The sequence below is a fragment of the Odocoileus virginianus genome, chromosome 29, assembly GCF_023699985.2.
Source record: "Odocoileus virginianus isolate 20LAN1187 ecotype Illinois chromosome 29, Ovbor_1.2, whole genome shotgun sequence".
Lineage (NCBI taxonomy): Eukaryota > Metazoa > Chordata > Mammalia > Artiodactyla > Cervidae > Odocoileus > Odocoileus virginianus.
In genome coordinates this window covers 16757936-16776774 of record NC_069702.1, presented here as the reverse complement: position 1 = coordinate 16776774, position 18839 = coordinate 16757936, and the positions used below count along the sequence as shown (strand labels likewise).

Here is an 18839-nt window from a genome sequence, read left to right as displayed (position 1 = left end):
GAGCCACTGGGGAAGAAAAGTACATATAACATTCTAAAAATTACAATTTGTACTAAGCAAAATATACTAGGTAGGGAATAGCAGCAGGCAAAGACTTGAGATTCAAGAAAATATAGATTACTTTTCAGATTTACTTTTCTTTCTGAAATTACACCAGGAAAGTTATCCTATGGTCAAAACTGAGTCATTCCAAGACATTTTAATTAATTTTCATTTATGTATAATCTATTCTTCTAGTAGAATATATATTAATTCATTCAAAAATACTGAGAGCTACACCAGGTTTGAGTACTTGAAATATTTGGACTGGTTCTTCAAAGTAACCATCCGTACAATGAAACTTGCTATTATTTATCCAGGTCTTTTAAAACATCACTTATCTTTAATTTTTGAATGATTAATTTTTTAAACTATTTAATATACTCTCAAACTTCAGACAGGATAACAACTCATTTAATTTCATATCTAGATTGCTACTAAAAAGGGAAGTTTAACACTTTAAACAAAATGAAGGAAGAAGAGACCATGAAACAATTTAATGATACTTTTAAATGGATTTTTAATTTGAATACAATAATATTTAAAGAAATTGATCAAGAATTTCCTACATATTTGTTTCAAGGATCATAATGGCTACTAGTTAAACATAACATAAATATATTTAAGGAAGATAAGAGGTAACAATGAAACTTGCTGAAACTTCATGAAGCTTGAAAGTTAAATCATATAATTTTAAATTTCAAAGACGTGTGTGTGTGTGTGTGTGTGTGTGTGTGTGTGTGTGTATACTCAGTCACTTCAGCAGTGTTCAACTCTTTGTGACTCCATGGACTGTAGCCTGCCAGGCTCCTCTGTCCTTGGGATTATTCCGGTAAGTATACTGGAATGCGCTGCCATATCCTTCTCCAGTGGATCTTCCAAACCCAGGGATCAAACCTGCATCTCCTGCAGCTCCTGAACTAGTAGATTCTTTACCACTGAGCCACCTGAGAGGCCTTCAGAGACAGTCCTTCACCAAACCTTGGGGATAAAACTAGTTCTTACTGACCTAGGAACAAAAAAATCTAAGTTAAAGATGAGAGAGAGAGACCCTTAAATGTATTGGGAACCTAATACATGACAAAGGTCACAGGAAAGGGTGTGATTGTTAAGTAGATAGTATTTGGAGAGTGACAAACTCAGAATAAAATAAACGAGACTCATATCTATAGCCATACACAAAATGTGGGTAAGCATAAATTCAAAGATGTATGCCATAAGCAAAAATAAAATGAATGTGGTTACATAAAAATTAAATGATTTGGCTCAGTAAAAAGCACTGTGAATCAAGCAAAAGATAGATAATACAACAGGAGAAGATATTTCAAACGTCTAAAACGTTTGAAAGGATTAAAGTTTAGAATTTACAAGGACTTCCCAAATCAATAAGAAAAATATAGCTATCCAAATTAAAAAAAAATATGAGCAAGCATACTAGAAGGCCAAACATATCAAGAGATATTTTAATTTACTCAGTAAAAGAAATGTAGACTAAAATAAGGAAATGCCACTTTATATCTATTAGATTAGCAACAGGCAGAAAGCTGGAAAATGCCCTATGTCCCTGGAGATGTGGACAGGACCCACTTATATGACTGATGGGGAAACAAGAGAGGTGAAGGACCTAAAGGGTGTGAGCTATTCAGTATTGCATTCTGTAGCTCAGCACACACACCAAAGAAATTCTTGAGGGTGAGAACTTGTAAATGGATGTTTACTGAACTGTATTCATGATGACTGGGGACTTGGAGGCTCTCTGGAGGTCCGAATCACTGCCCATCACTAACAAACTGAGTAAGCAGGACAGGGTTGGGGATTTCCCTGGTGGTCCAGTGGTTAAGATTCTGTGCTCCCAATGCAGAGGGCCTGGGCTGAATCCCTGGTTGGGGAACTAAGATCCCACATGCCCTCACATCCTGCATGGTGTGGTCAAAAAAAAACAGAAACAAAGAAAGACATCATTAGAAGAAATTTTTTAAAAAAGAACAGAGTTGACGAAGACGTAGAATCATTCATATTCAGTTAAAAGTATATATGTCACATGAATGCATCTTAAAAACATAATGATGAGTGAAAGGAACTAAGAGACAGGATAATATATATACAACATACCAGTTCTTGAGTACTAGAAATACACACAAGACAAATATTTTACAAGAATACATATGAATGAACGATAAGACTATTGTTTCAACAGGGTTTTGTCTGTCCCTCACTAAAAATATAGCCCTTTAAAGGAAATAATTACTTTGCAGAATTTTGAATTTAAAATAAGCCCCCCAAAAATCAGTTTATTATATAAGAACTGTTTATAACTCAAATTACTTAAATAACAACTATTTCATATCTTGAATGACTCTCAACGAAACCATTTTTAAATCAGATAATTTTTTTATTCCTCTGACATTAAAAAATTTCCTTAAAGGAAACTTCATCTGCTCCTCAAGCAACAAGAAAAAAAAACCCAAAAACTGGTATCTGGAGGAATATGTGGCTGAAAGTTTTCTGGTTTTTTGTTTGTTTTACCCTCTGTGACTGTTTGAATGATCAAAACAAAATAAAGCGTGGATAGAGTCCTCCATCCTATTGAGGAGGAGGCTGGCCCTAGGGTGGCCAGTGATGATAACTTACCACATATTATATGATAAACTATAAGGAAATAGCACCTGACTCAGAGAGGGAAAAGCCAAACCAGTCAACTTCCCTCAGATCCACTATTGGAAAAAAGCGGGGGGGGGGGGGGGGGGGGGGTGGGGGGGTGGGGGGTGTAGGGGGGGATAAAACTGGTTTATTTATTGTGTCAAAATCAACTGTGCAGTTTTTAGTAACAAAATAAATCTGAGCTTCTTCCAGTCCTCAGAGAAGCCTACCCACGGTTTCCATCAACAGAAAATCACATTGGGAATACCAAGGTGGTTCTATAGTATTTGATAACTTAGATTTGGCTTTAATTTTTTTTTAAAAAAGGCAACTTTCAATTAGTATCTTGCAGTCATTACAACTTTGACATAATCTGCCTTTATCTCTATTGAGTTATGGTTCAGGATGATGCTTTCTGCCCTATAATATTCTGAATCGAGAGTAAAGTGTAAAATGTCAGCTACTGTTGCTCTGGGTGGATCCCTGATATATAGCAGTTTATATCAACAATTAGCACATGTAACATTTAATCTGTTGTGAAACGACAGCTCTTTTAGGATATCTGATTTCACGGAGCTTAGAGTCCATGGTGTGATACAGGTGTGGCATGTGATACTAGGGAAGTATTTATAAGATACTAGGCTGCAGTCCATGGGGTTGTGAAGAGTTGGACATGACTGAGCGACTTCACTTTCACGCACTGGAGAAGGAAATGGCAACGCACTCCAGTGTTCTTGCCTGGAGAATCCCTGGGACGGCGGAGCCCGGTGGGCTGCCGTCTACGGGGTTGCACAGAGTTGGACACGACTGAAGCGACTCAGCAGCAGCAGGGGAAAGAAAGTACAGCAGGGAACCCTAATCAAGCTGCAGAGTGGCAGGGCTGTAGGGAGGAGAGGATCCGGAAGGACTAAGCACATTTTTTTTTTTTAAAGATTTTCAACAACAGAAAAAAATTAATGAATAGACTTCCCTGCTCATCAATAGGCTACTTTAGCCAATCAGGCTTTTGCAGCTTCATTCTCTGCGTGCTAATTCTTCACATACAAACTTTTCCACACATGATTTATAATCAGTTTTTCCAAGTGGAAAACACCAGCCACTGTGCCCTTGAATCATTTTAAGAGTCTAGAGGGACAGCCTTGGCAATTAGCAACTGGGGCTGGGGTTAACCCCTAAGGAACTCCCGTCTCCTGCCTCTGCGTCAGTTTCTGTCTAGGAAACAGGGCTAAGATCCACAGCCAAGAACGATGCTAGTTATCCTCACCGAAATGCATTCATTTACTTCCTACCACAAGTGGTGCAATGCCTAATTTATAGGTTAAGAAACTGACATCCAGAGAGGTTAAAGCAACTAAAGCATCAGGGGAAATTTGAATCCGAGACACAAACATTGAAGACAAGAGCTCCTCTTATTAAGTGGAAGCTGTCTCTTTATCTTGATGAAAAAATTTTATTCATGAAAGCAACTGTGATTTTATTTTCTAACTCTTCCTAGCAATGATAGTACTATTTGTTCTCGCTAAAAACATTTGGACAAAATTAAGGCAAGTATTTTTGTCCACAAGAAGTTAAAAACACACACACACACAAAATCCATGTTTACTCTGTGTATCTCCCACCAAGGGTGTAACCAGACTGGCAACAAGAAATATGATTCATGAGTAATATCTTGGCTGAGAGTTCTCAGCATCTCACATCTGACAGACCAGGGAAACGTTACATATACCTAATCACATTTTTCATTTGAGTTTCCTGTTCTCTTTAGTTCAAGTCCTTCTCAGTCCTCATACCAGGCACTCAAACACAGAACGCGAAATATGGAATCATATTCAGAAATAGTAAAGAAATAACTTCCAGGAAAAATGCATTGAAGTAAATTACAAATAAAAATATATTGCTAGCCAATTAAATACAATAATGTATTATGTAATTTAATATGTTCTGAGCAATTCTTTCCATTAAAGAAAAATAAGATGATAACCTCAGAAAAAATCTACTCCAACATCAGAAACAATTCATCTTACTAGTCTATGAATAAAATAATGTACTGTTATATTATCCTTAAAAGATGATGACTTTTGACTTGAGGAGAAATTTAAGTGTTGTGGAATGCTTTCCCTGCATATTCACTATAAATGTTCATGTCAACTATTTCTGCCTCCTCTGTTCCTTAACCCTGTTCTTAGGCTCAGCTTAGGTGGATCCAGCTTATGCCAGCTCGTGAAAGCTTGACGGCCAAATTTTCAGAAATTGTAGACAGTCAGTGTCAAATCTTAATAGCCTAAAACCAGTCACGGCGAGAACATTTTACCAAAGAAATCACCAAACACTAAAAATGGGGGCTCTATGGAGTGTTTTCTTGAAGAGACAATTGCTAAACATTTATCAGCAGAGTACCATGCTGAGGCCTCACTAGCACTTTAGGAGTTTATACTTTTATTTACTTTATTATATCTCTTTTTCTTTTTAAACTATGACTTACTGCTTCTATTTATTTATTTTTTCCCAAAGCCTACCCCTGAAAGTATTTAGACCTAACCTCAAAGAGTTACAGTATCATGACTAAGGATCTAAATTAAAAATATTCTTTCACCAAAACAGTCTCACAGGAAATGTCTCCCTGAATCCTTATCTGATTTGCCTGATTTAGCTACTCTGCTATTTTGAAGGCAAAATCTATTCCTTGTGAGGTAGCTAAGAGTAAATTTTTATTCTGATATGAATATTTTGCTTGAAGCTTATATATATGTTCCTCACAAAATATAAATGTATCAATACTAAAAATTCTACAGTCTTTTTGTCTAAGAAAATAATAAATGATACAGTGTTGAACATCACAGACCTGCATTAAGTATGAATCAATATAATGCCAAAAAAGAAAAAAGACTAATAGACTAAAAGTTTCCCTAGTAGCTCAGATGGTAAAGCATCTGCCTGCAATGCAGGAGACCTGGGTTCAATCTCTGGGTCGGGAAGATACCCTGGAGAAGGAAGTGCCAATGCACTCCAGTATTTTTGCCTGGAGACTTTCATGGACAGAGGAGCCTGGCAGGCTACAGTCAATGGGATTGCAAAGTTTTGAAGATGACTGAGTAACTCACACACACACACATGGACTAAAAATCTATTAGTCTGCTTTTACTGAAGCAAGATGGTTGTAACTTCTATAAAGGCACTGAGAACTGAATTAGGCAGAATGTTTAATTACAGGGGCTGGGAAGCGAAGAGCAGGGTTTCCACAAAATCCTTTGCAAATAGGTTCTTGCTGCAACGTAGGTTCAGCCAATCAAATCTACTAGTCCAAGATTCTGAAAGGCAGAAGTGAAGCAGAAACCACACTCTTGCTGACATTCACATTTTGAAGCTACAGAGATTTCAAGATTCAGTAATTACCTTCTGGTTGCTGGGAGGCAGGGTGCAACACATACATCTGGCTGCCCATAATACTGTGTGTATTCTAGAGCAGAGTTTGGCAAACTTTTTCCTTAAGGGCTGGATAATAAATATTTTGCCAAGTGGTTTCTGTTGCCAGTGTAGTGTGAATGCAACCATAGACAACAGGTAAATTAAAAAAGTATGTCTGCGTCCTAATAAGTTTATGTATGGATACTGAAATTTCGTAAAATTTTCAGGTGACTCAAAACACTATTCCAATCTTGTGTACTGCTGGTCAGAATGTAAGATGGTGTAGCCAGTAAGGAAACAGGATGGAGGTTCCTCAAACAATTAAAAATAGAGCTATCATATGATCTAGCAACTCTACTTCTGGGTATTTATCTGAAGAAGATTAAACACGAATGAAACACTAACTAAAGACATAACACCCCCCACGTTCACCTCGGCATTATATACAACCAAGATATGGAAACAACCAGTGTCCACTGACGAATGAATGGAGAAAATGTGTACAAGAACTCAATGGAATATTACTCATCCATAAAAACAAGGAAATTTGCCATTTGCGGCTTCATGGGTGGGCTTTACGGGCATCTGCTAAATGAAATAAGTCAGACAGAGAAAGATAAGTGCCATATGATCTCATTTATAAATGGAATCTAAAAAAAAGGAAAAAAATCACGCTCCTAGGTACAGAAAACAGAGTGTTGGTCGCTAGAGGTGAGGGGTAGGGAATGGGCACATTGGTGAGGGGAGTCAAAATGTACAAACTCCCAGCTATAACATGAGTTAAGTCATGAGGATATAAGGACCAGCATGGCAACTGTAGTTAATAAGACTGTATTACATATTTGAAAGTCGTTAAGAAAGTAAATCTTTCAAGTTACCATCATAAGAACAAAAATATAAGTGTGTGGTGATGGATGTTAAATAGACTTATTGTAATGATGGTTTTGCAATATATACAAACACTGAATCATTATGCAGTACACCTTAAATTATAAAGTGCTGGACATCAATTATACCTCAGTAATAATTTTTTTAAAACCTATTATTCTTCTTTTGATTTGTTCAACCATTTAAAAACTTCAAAAACTCTTCTTAACTGAAAGGACATACATAAACTCTTGAAGCCAGATTTTGCCTGTTGGCCACAGTTTATTAACCCTTAAAATCACATCCTGATCCACAGAGAAACTAGCAGCTCCCTTGATTGTCCAGCTCCATGATATTGCACGGGAGATGTTTGTAAAAGGTCAACTGTGAGCTTAAAGTCTGTTTCTTCAGTCCTTTCTATCTCTCCATAAACTGAGGAACCTGGTGGGTTACATACAGTCCATGGGGTCACAATGAGTTTGGACACGACTAAGCACATACATACACACTTAATAAGTTTGTTCCTGCTTAAACTGGCTAGAATGAATTCTGTTCTCTGCAACTAAATCCTGACTAATTCACAGTACTACTATACATTCTTTAGTATCAAGTATCCAGTGTTCAAATGTTCAATGACTTTATAAACTTCATTATTTTTACAATTATTTTATAAGAATCAGGATCAAAATAAAGAGCAATTATTGCTAATGGCTGATGATGTCCTTTAAGCCTCTCCACATGGGATTTGCCAGTTTGTACGGGGTACATGCTACTGCACACGGGAAGAACTATGTGCTCATCTATTTAGCAACAATTACGTGCCTGGCAGTGTTCCTAGGTGTTTGGAATAGAGAGGTGGAATACAGGCATTGTGATAAGTATGTGTCCTCTGGGAGCTCAGATTCACGTGAAGGAAAGAAAAACTAAATAAATCAGTACACAAGTCTGGTGGTGATGGCTGCAAGGAAAAAAGCGGCAAGCTTTGAAAATAAAATGCTCTGAGGTTGCTTGCTTGAGTATTCACAGTCAACTCAAAATGCCTTTCTGAGTTCACAGCAGAATAGAAACGTGAATGAATGAGGGAGTAATCCGTAAGAATTTCTAGGGGCAGAATTTTCCAGGCTGAGGGACAAGCAAAATCAAAGGCTGGAGGGAAGAACGTGCTTAGCATGGTTGGAGAATCGTAATGAAGCCAGCAAGGTTAAAGTGGGTGAGGAGGGAGGGAGTGTTAAGCTGTTGATTGTCTGCACTGTGATTCAGTGTTTACTTCTCTGGCTGCTCTGAATTCACTGATACCAAGGCGACAGCTCTGGACACTATCTCCTCCACTAGCCTAGGTTTTCCTACTCCTGTTTGCATAAAAAGTGCATCTGTGTCTTGTCCTGCAGCCTCACCTGGCCTGCCACGCTGAGACCTCTTTGCCACCTACTTTGGGAGAGCTCTGTTTGAGATGTCTGCACACTTCTCCATTTGTTCTAAAAGTTACAGCTCTTCCTGCAGTCTGAGGCTTAGTTTTCTCCTCACTTCACTCAAGTTACAAGAATTCTTCCCTAGTCTTCATCCTTTTAGCTAGCATTAGGAAGAAGAGAATACAAATGCTTTTACTCAATTATCTTTATGTGGAAATCCTTTATCTACTGTAGATAAATTTAGACATGCATTAAGAGTAGATCTATAAAAACTGGTAATTCTTGTTTAAAAAAATTAGCACAGAATCAATTTTAATATATATTAAAGTATCTATAAGGAATATGACATTGATTTTCATACTATTTTCAACCAGTGATTTTCTACTATGATACTTATATTCAAGTTAAGAAATGACAAAAGGCCAACCAATGGGTACCAATATCCAAATGAATATGCAGTGAAAGTAAGTAAACATTGAAACAGAATAAATGTTATGTAAATATAACATTATTACTTTCAAGCACATAAGCTCTGGCTATGTTAATAAAGGCTGACTTGGTTTCTGATTTAAATAATTAACTGTCAAAATACCTTGTACTTAGTATAAATCTATCTGCATAAAAAGTACTCTTTCGAATCATCTAAGTACTTTAAAAATGTAGGCTCTTTTAAAGGCAAACATCCTCCTCAAGCTCAGTTATTCAGCTTAGTAAATAACTCTTGTCTTCAATGTAAAGTTGAAGTTTACCTAAATGTAAAATATTGTTTACTAATAAGTTATTAAAAACATTGATTAGTGAGTTAGTGATTATAAATAGTATGAAATTTTGTATGTGTTAACTTTCATTTCCTTATTCATTTCTAACACTTCTTCTAACACATCCAGCAACTCTGTTAAGTGTTAGTAACATAGAGTTAAACAGATCACCTTCTAAGGGTTCATAGTTAAGCTAAAAGATATTACAGAGGAATGTGAGAGCTACCATAATACACAATAAACAAACAAGATGCTATGAGAACACAAAGGAACATTTAACAATCAATAGAGAAGATGACATTTGAACTTAATCTTGGAACCTGAATAGGAGTTCATTCGGCTGACAAATAGGCCCCCCCTTATTTTTGGCCATATGCAGACTCAAGAGAGGGCCCAGACATGCTGCTGTCTCCTTCCAGTAGGGCAGCAGAGCTGGAGCACGGGGAAAAGCTGGAGATGAGGTTTGTGTAGAATAGGTAGACAAGGGCAGATCATAAAGGCCATTCAGTCTGGGTTAACCAAAAATGCCCATTAAGCAAGAGAGTAATGTGTGTTGAGAAAACGCTTCTAAGCATAGTGTAAAGGGTGCAATGGCTACTTTCATGATCCCTCAGTGATAAAAGCAGTGTTAGTGGGAGTGACGGGCGACTGGATGGGAAATGTCAGCAGTGCAGGGTTAACAATCTGGGAATGAGATGTATCTCAGGATCAAACGAAACAGACAAAGAAGAATTAAGATTTCCAGCCTGAAGTACTGGAAGAATGGTAGTGTCATCATCTAGGTAGGGCGCATTCTTTTATATACAGCACATGAAAGAGCCATGAGAAAATGTAGAGCAAAACAGAAACCCAGGAGGTGGTCTCAGAGGAAAGAGCAGACATATACTTAAATGACACATCTAAAACAAGAGGTAATGTGCCAGATAATACGCAGAAATCTTCAAGTTAAATGACTGTGATGTTATTTTTTAATTTTCCAAATAGAAAAATCTATAAGCTTTTTAAAAAAGCATTTTTATCTACTGGAAAAGATTTTGTGAAATTTAATGTATGTCTAGGGTTAAAATAAATAATGCCAAGAAGAAGACACAGTAAAAATAACAAATATCCTGCCACTGGGCCTCAGTTGGCTTTCCCAGAATCAATCATTGTGCTTAATTTCTTGAATATTTTTGCAAAGCTATGTTATATGTGCATAAGCACAAAGATAAGTGTGTAATATGTATGCTCCTTTAATAGCCTATTAAAAATAAATAAGATACATATGTACTTCTTAAACATGATATTAATCAATTTATAATGGTAGCACTTAAAATCTAGTCAATTTAAAATGGTATTTCTACTCACAAGTAATTTGCAATCTTAATTTACCAATAAACTCAATGGTAGTAAAGATTAAAAATAAAACCCCACTAATTTCTTTTCCCATACACTGACCTTTAGGGGATTCCTTGAACAACAGGTTCTGAATGTGTGAACACAATAGGGCCCATTCCCCTGATGGTATTTTTACTCAAGACTTGAAATCTGGGCTCCAACTGGAAAGAGGGTGGAGAAGATTATGAATTAGCCTCTTAATTCAGAATATTTTACTCGACATGGCTAGCCCAGGTCCACTAATTTTCTTACACATGAGGGATTTTCAACCCTGGTTGGACACAGGGGTTAACTAGGGGCCTTGAAAAAGGTTTCTGATGCCCAGGACCCACCCATTTGAATTGAAATCTTCAGGGCTGGAGCCCAGGTACTGCTTTCACAGGTTCTCCAGTTGATTCTAACATGCACCCAGGGTCGAAAACCACTGCCATAGAAACAGAAGGTCAGATTTTACAGAAGGCACTCTTAACCTTTTAATCTTGTTAGTAAATAATGTTCAGGTCTGGGAAATGCACTTTTAAAACTCTAGGGCAGAGGCGGCTGTAAACCATCAGGTGTTGCTAATACAGGACAAAGTGACAGGAAATCTCACGGGGCAGCACTCGGTGGAGTTTCATCTTACATTCCCAGGACAAGCCTAACAGCACAGGACAACCCTGCTCTGGACAGCTGAACTATGGAAGAAAACGGGATCAAATGGTGGAAACGCTTTTAACTCTCCTTGGCTTAAAAAGAAGTTACATACTTAGAGACAATCAGACTTGTATTAAAATTTAATAACCAAAGAGCCAGAAAGAGTGACTACTGCTTGACTGCAAAAAGTCAGAAGCGAAGGGAGAATATTAGACTACCAAGAAGTTGCATATTCAACACCTCTTTTATAGGGATTCTAATCTAGCGAACATGGAAGAAATTAAGCCTGTGATGTCCAATATGGCAGTCACTAGCCATGCTTTATAATAAAGCATACATAAACAGTAGCACTTCCCACTCACGGATATAGTATTCCAACCATCTCATCAAGACAAGTAGGACAACGATCAATACAAACTGTTCTTCTACCTCTTTGATGTTGTCCCAGGGCTTCACCGCTTTTTCAGAAGAGCATAATTAATTGCAAACCATAACCAGAAAGATATACCTCCTTTGTTTTATTCACCATCTCCAGTTTCATTAGTTACTGACATATCCAAGATTCTTTGCCTTCCTTTGAACCTCACACTCCTGCTCTGTGGCCATGGGAATCACAACAAAATACTACTAGCAAAAAGCTAATTCTGCATCCCACAGACAAAACAAACAGAAACAACAGCTTTCCAATAGCAACTAGAGAATGCTGTCCCTTAGAACTCCAGGGACATGAGCATAAACCTAAGATTTAATACCTAATTTGTCATCTGGAGCTTACACAAAATGAAGACAATGATCTCCCAGATGAGCTTCCATTGTGGATAAACAGTCTGGATTTAATAATGAAAAAATGAACAAACACATATAAAGAGACTGGATGTCATGGTGTGATAGCTGTCTATGCAGTCACACTCAATTTTTAGGAAAAAACAAAATCAACTGTTTGATTGATTAAAAAATCTAGCAGCTCTCACTATGATTCTCTGTTCTTAATACATCCCTGAGAGAAACAATCTGCTTGCAATATCTCATCATCTCTTCCATAAGTCAAATAAAAATTACTGAAATTCAGGTTGTACTTTATGTAGGAAGACAAGACTCATCCATGTAAAAACCTCACATGAATATGAATAAAAGTAGGAGGCAAAATACATCCTCAGTGTAAGACAAGACCAAAGCCTGTCTTACCATAAATTGTGTAGGTCTAGTGTGTGAACACTAAAGTCTGAGTACATTAAAATTCCATAATTCAAATATTATTAAACTAAATATTTGAAAAATCAATAAGCTGGCAGTTTCTTATCAAGTTAAGTATACTTATCATGTACCTGGTAATCCAGCTGTTAGACATTTGCCACTCAACAGGGGTTGGAAAAGTATGGCCATGGGCCATTCCGGTTTTGTAAATAAAGTCTTATTGGAACACAGACACATCCATTCAAAAATTTTTGTATTGTATATGGCTATTTTCATCCTACAAGAGCAGAGCAGTCACAGCAGAGATCATATGGCCTAAAATATAGCCTGTCTAGTCCTTTACAGAAAAATTTTAGCCAACTTGTGTACTTGAGAAATAACTTACGATGACACAAAAGCTATTCACAGAAGTTTGCTGTTGTTCTTTAGTCACTAAGTGGTGTCAGACTTTTTTGCAACCCCATGGGCTATAGCCCACCAGGCTCCTGTGTCCATGGGCTTTCCCAGGAAAGAATACTGAAGTGGGTTGCCATTCCCTTCTCCAGGGGATCAAACCTGCGTCTCCTGCATTGACAGATGAGTTCTTTACCACTTAGCTACTGGGGAAGTCCATACACAAAAGTTTACAGAAACTCTATTTGTTATGGCCAGAAAAAAATGGAAACACCCCAAATGTCCTTCCACAAGTTAATGGATATATAAATTGTGGCACACACATGTAACTCAACAGTAAAAGTGAATAAACCCTTGATACACACAATAACTTGAATGATTCTCAAAGGCATTCTACTGAATGAAAGAAAAGTCTCAAAAGGTCACATACTGCAGGATTCTATTTATGGGATACTTTTAAAAAGAGAAAACTTTATTGATGAAGACATTAGCATTTGCCAGGCGCTAGAGTTGGAGAGAACATGTATAAGCAGAATAAGGAAGTTTTAAGGGTGATAAAAGTGTTCTATGTCTATACAGTGGTAGAGGTTATCCTAATCTGTGTTATCTATCAAAGTTCACAGAACTATATACCAAATAAAGATATATTTTACTGTGTGATAATTAGAAAAATTAAAATGTTATCAAACAGCATGGTAGGTTAAAGAAAAACAAGAAACTCATAAGAAAACAAGTCTAAAAATTCAGGCCAAAGAATGAGAGCTTACTAAGGAAGATAAGATCATCAAGTATGGTCTAGGTCACTATACTCTTGGGTTTTAGTTCTAGTTTTTAGCACTGACTCACTATAAAGCATTAAATCAGAGAGTGGACTTCTCTGATTTTTGTGCACACAAGTTGACAGGTGAAATATGAAGATGAACATAAAACCCTCAATGCAATTATTTCCCCTGTCAAATACAACATGTCACATGAAGAAATACTGCAATTCACGTCACCCCGGAGTACCCCCATTCTGCTCTCCAGATTAGCCATAAATATACAGATGTGTTTTATATCAGAATTGTCAGCCCTTTATCCACACGCAGCATCTCCAAGCTCTCTGGAAAATCTGGCCTCTTCTTTCATACACACATTGGAGATTCTATCACAAATGTCTCAGTGCTGTCACTGTTTCGTCGCTCAGTCAGGTCCGACTCTTTTGTGATCCCATGGACCTTAGCCCAGCAGGCTGCTCTGTCTATGGGATTCTCCAGGCAAGAACACTGGAGTGGGTTGCCATGTCCTTCTCCAAGGATCTTCCTGACACAGGAATTGTACCTGGTTCTCCTGCACACTTCCTGTATTTCAGGCTTTTCTGTACAAGGTCTCTAATTTTCTTTAGGACAGCCAGTCCTGCAGGCTGCTTGTGAGCCGTGTATAAACTAACTGCCACCGACATTTAATCAAAAGATACATGTGGCAAAAAAAATAATTTTCAGGGTAAATGAGGCATGGCAATTAGTTCTTTCACAGGCTCAACAATAAAGACAGCTTATAAAATAGTTATATATTTTGTAAATCCAATAAAATAGGTAAAAAATATCAAACAAATAGGGAAAAACTGGAAGATTAAAATCCCTGTACCAGTAAAAAGAGTCAGACTAAGTGCCTCCATTGTGTATAATTAATAGACCATGTCTCAAGTTACAGTCTGGAAGACAAAGAACTCAGGAATGACCATTAATTGTAAATCACTTACACTGACATCAAAGAGCAAAAACATTTTTAAACGGCAAAATAAATTTTTCATCATGACAGAAAACACATCTAAAAGTCTCCAGAATCTTCCAGTGACTTTAAAATGCCAACAAATTAAGGGACTTCCTGGTGGTCCAGTGGCTAAGACTCTGAGCTCGCAATGTAGGGGGCCTGGGTTCGATCCCTGGAACTAGATCCCATGCACCTCAACTGAGACTCAGCACACCCAAATAAATAAATATTTTTTAAAAAATTAAAAACTAAAATGCCAACAAATTCTTAAGATACTTTCAAAAAGAAGAGCCCATTTCCCTTTCTCCTGAATGGGGAACTACCTGACAAATAGGATGCTGGAAGTAATACTATGTAACTTCCAAGACTAGGTCATTAAAAAGACTTCAAATCCTAGCCCTGCCATTTATATTATTAATAATTCCTCTCTCACGTCTATTGTTAGGATCAGAGATAATGCATGAAAAGCCTTTTACATGGTGCCAGAACATTAAAAGCTCAACAGATAGCTTCTAACCAACCATTTACAGTTCACAAAGGCTCCTGGAAGGTGGCTATTATGAAACTACAAAGAGTAAAAGATTTTCAGGAAAAAAAAAAAAAATCCTGCTTTCTATTAGGCTGAATCAAATAAAATGTCATTTTTGTTAGGTCAGAAAAGGTAGAGTATCAGCAATTTATAGGGTTAAAACTGGCAGGGACTCCCCTGGTGGTCTAGTGGCTAAGACTCTGCATTCCCAATACAGGGCACCTGGGTTCTATCCCTGGTTAGCAAACTAGATACTATATGCAGCAAGTAAAGGTCCCGCATACCTCAATGAAGACCTGGCACAGTCAAATAAATAAGTAAATAGTTAAAAAAAAAATCCTTATTGCAGTTATACAAAAAATATATATATATAGGTGAGCAAAGAAATATTATGGAAAAGATGTTTTCTTATTACTGAAGACTGAAACAAATTTGTATCTTACAAGTTATAACATAGAAAAATGGAAGCCAAGACTGCCATGTAATGAACTAGCCAGTCTTTTTCTCATCGCCATTTTAATGTCAGTTATTAATCCAGCCTATTCTGAGATCAAACAAAAGTTAAATATATTTGAATTCCGTTACAGCATTCTCTTATCAGAAATATCCCTAGGAGGCATTACAATTGAGGGAAATAATGGCTTACAGAAATGTCTTAAGAAAAATTCACAGATTTTAGATTATAGTGAAATATAAAACATGTTTTTCAACAAGCAAGTGACCACTTTCTCCAAATCACACAAAAGATGGATCTTATAATTGGAAAATTAGCACCTTGAAAAAAAAAGACAAATTTTCATTTATTTAATTAACATTCACTGAGAGCCAGATACTGGATGTTGCCATCTAGGTAAACACAGAGAAAACACTGATAGTTTGACTATATTCATGATAGAAAGGAGAAAATATTACTCATTATGAGCTCCTTTTAATTTGTCATTTTAAATGGCAAATATTCTGACTTAATTACATTCAATAGTAGTGGAATTATTTCTAAAGATTATATATCCTATGCTTAAAATCCTATTCCTATCTATTTATGAGTTAACTTTTAGGTACTCATTGAATATTCAAAATAACTATAAGTACTACTGTCCACATTTTACAGAAGAGGAGACTGAGGCACAGAAAGGTTAAGTAACTGTAACTAGCCCAAGGTCACAAGACTAGTAAGGAGTAGTAGAGCCTACAGTTAATCGGGCTGTCTGGTTCCAGAGTTAGTATTCCTAATGACTTTATTATGCTGCCTCTCATATTCAACTTCATTACAATAACTCTCAGATTCAACTTGATTAGCATGGATTCAAATGCAGCCGACTTTCTGGTACCAACGCTATTCTCAGGCACAGTATTTAAAAATCTCTGACTCATAAATTCATTAATAACTTTTTACTGATCCTAGCTTATTGTATGGAGTAACAAAAAACAAACTGGCAAATCATTTGTTACAAGTGGGTAACAAATCTGAACCAAAGATCACTCACATGGACAAAGACAAAATATCTACTGGCTCATGAACTAGTATGATGACCCTGATTTAGACACAGACACAAGAGATCAAACCACTGGAACAAAAAGAAAATCTGGTATACAATACACATGCAAAGAATCAAAGATGACCCAGAAATGTATTTGGGGGAATGAATGGTTGAGAAGTGATTTTGATTATAATGTTATACCATGGATTGGCAAACTATAGCTCATGGGTCAAATTTGAGCCACATTTTGTAAATAAAGTTTTATTGCAACATAACTATGTTCACATGTACTGTCTAAGGCTCCTTCTGTGGAACAGCAGAGTTGAATAACTGCAATAGATTTTTGGCCTACAAGGCCTAACATATTTACATGGTGGCCTTTTACAGAACGTTTGCTGATCTCGAGTGTTATACTTATCAATATTAAGTAGAAAATAAATGTAAAAAATATGATCTGATCTTAAAAAAGTGATTCTTACTTTATATAAGCATTAATGAATAGCAAATGTATTCTAGGCTGGAGACTTGCAGTTAATACAGTTATATACAAATTATCATCAAAATCAAGTTACCACAATCATAGTTCAGTTCATCTCAGTCGCTTAGTCGTGTCCGATTCTTTGTGACCCCATGGACTGCAGCACACCAGGCTTCCCTGTCCATCACCAACTCCCAGAGCTAGCTCATAATCATGTCTATTGAGTCAGTGATGCCATCCAACCGTCTCATCCTTTATCATTCCCTTCTCCTCCCACTTGCAATCTATCCTAGGATCGGGGTCTTTTCCAATGAGTCAGTTCTTCGCATCAGGTGGCCAAAGTATTTGGGAGTTTCAGCTTCAGCATCAGTCCTGCCAATGAACATTCAGGACTGATTTCCTTTAGGATTGACTGGCTGGATCTCCTTGCAGCCCAGGGGACTCTCAGAGTCTTCTCCAACAGCACAGTTCAAAAGCATCAATTCTTCGGCACTCGGCTTTCTTTATAGTCCAACTCTCACATCCACACATGACTACTGGAAAAACCATAGCTCTGACCAGACGGACCTTTGTTGGCAAAGAAATGTCTCTACATTTTAATATGCTGTCTAGGTTGGTCACAGCTTTTCCATCAATTATAAGGCAATTGTTATCTTATGTACCACCAAGAAAATACACTGCCAATTAAAAAAAAAGTTACTTCATGTTATATCTACTGTAAGATGATTCTAGTTTCAAAATTCTACAAATGAGGAAAAAAGGTTTTTTAGAATTAATGAAATATAGTGTATCATTACACAATGATATAAATTCATAAATGAAATGTAATAGGGTTGTGATAGATCTACTAAATGGGATTTTCCACTTTATCACAGGGTACTTGAGGTTCTTCTGTAATACTGTGCCAATTAATTAGAGGCAGACTGCATAGATTCAAATTTTACACTCTATCTTTGCCTTCAAAGTATTAGATTATCCAATTTTATATCTGACAATGAACAATTTAATACACAACTGAGAATTCTGCATTAATAATTACAACATAAGAGTGGAAACGTTTTTATCTCTTTTTTTTTTTTTTTTGGCTGCCCTGTGGCATGTGTGATCTTAATTTCCCAAACAGGGATGGAATATGTGCCCCCTCATTGGAAGCACACAGTCCTAACCACTGGACTGGCAGGGAAGTCCAGAGTGAAAATTTCTAGAATACTGTTTTAATTCGTTCTTCTGCTCATTAGACTTCAAACATATTTCAAAACCTTTATCTCAGTGTCTCAGTTATTTAAGAGATAATCTTCTTTGAAAGCAGCAGGGTTATAACAGTTTAAGAAAAGCAGGACAAAAACAGTGTATGAACATTTAGCACAGAAGAGTTTTCAGATATTTAAGATACCATGCTACACACTCATATGTCTCTGTGTTACATGTCTATATCTATCTTTCTCCATAACACTGATGAGAATGGGGGGAAGAGCGTTGAAGATAACACCTGTTTCAGAGTGGCTTGCCTGCTCAAAGATACACACCCCATGGAATTAAGAGCAAGGAAAGGGAAAATAAGGAATTTTACTATTTTACCATGAGTATTTATGATGTATCACAAACTGTCCTGGGCACTTTGGAAAACTTAATTCATTTAGTCTTCAAAACAACTCTCCTCTTACTCCTTTTAGCAGATTAAAAACCTGAGGCTCAGACAGGTAGAATTCCAAAGTCATATAACTAGTAGGTGGCTAGTTATTCATTCAACAAGTGGTGGGGTGGAGCTTTAGACTTTTTTCTTATATACCATTCAGTTCAGTTGCTCAGTCGTGCCCAACTCTTTGCCAACCCCATTGACTACAGCACGCCAGGTCTCCCTGTCCATCACCAGCTCCCGCAGCCTAC

The 18839-nt window shown here is 36.9% G+C and overlaps 1 protein-coding gene across 7 annotated transcripts in view; it reads right to left on the bottom strand.

Annotated features, from left to right (window-relative positions):
• Positions 1–18839, bottom strand: part of WDFY3 (WD repeat and FYVE domain containing 3) — a 278454-nt gene that overhangs the window by 207715 nt on the left and 51900 nt on the right. The window contains exon 3 of one of the 7 annotated variants that reach the window (XM_070458192.1): positions 10556–10656. The exons of the other annotated variants lie outside the window; for them this stretch is intronic. The gene's annotated coding sequence lies outside the window, so the exon portion shown is untranslated. The remainder of the gene's footprint in view (positions 1–10555; positions 10657–18839) is intronic. 7 annotated transcript variants of the gene reach the window in all.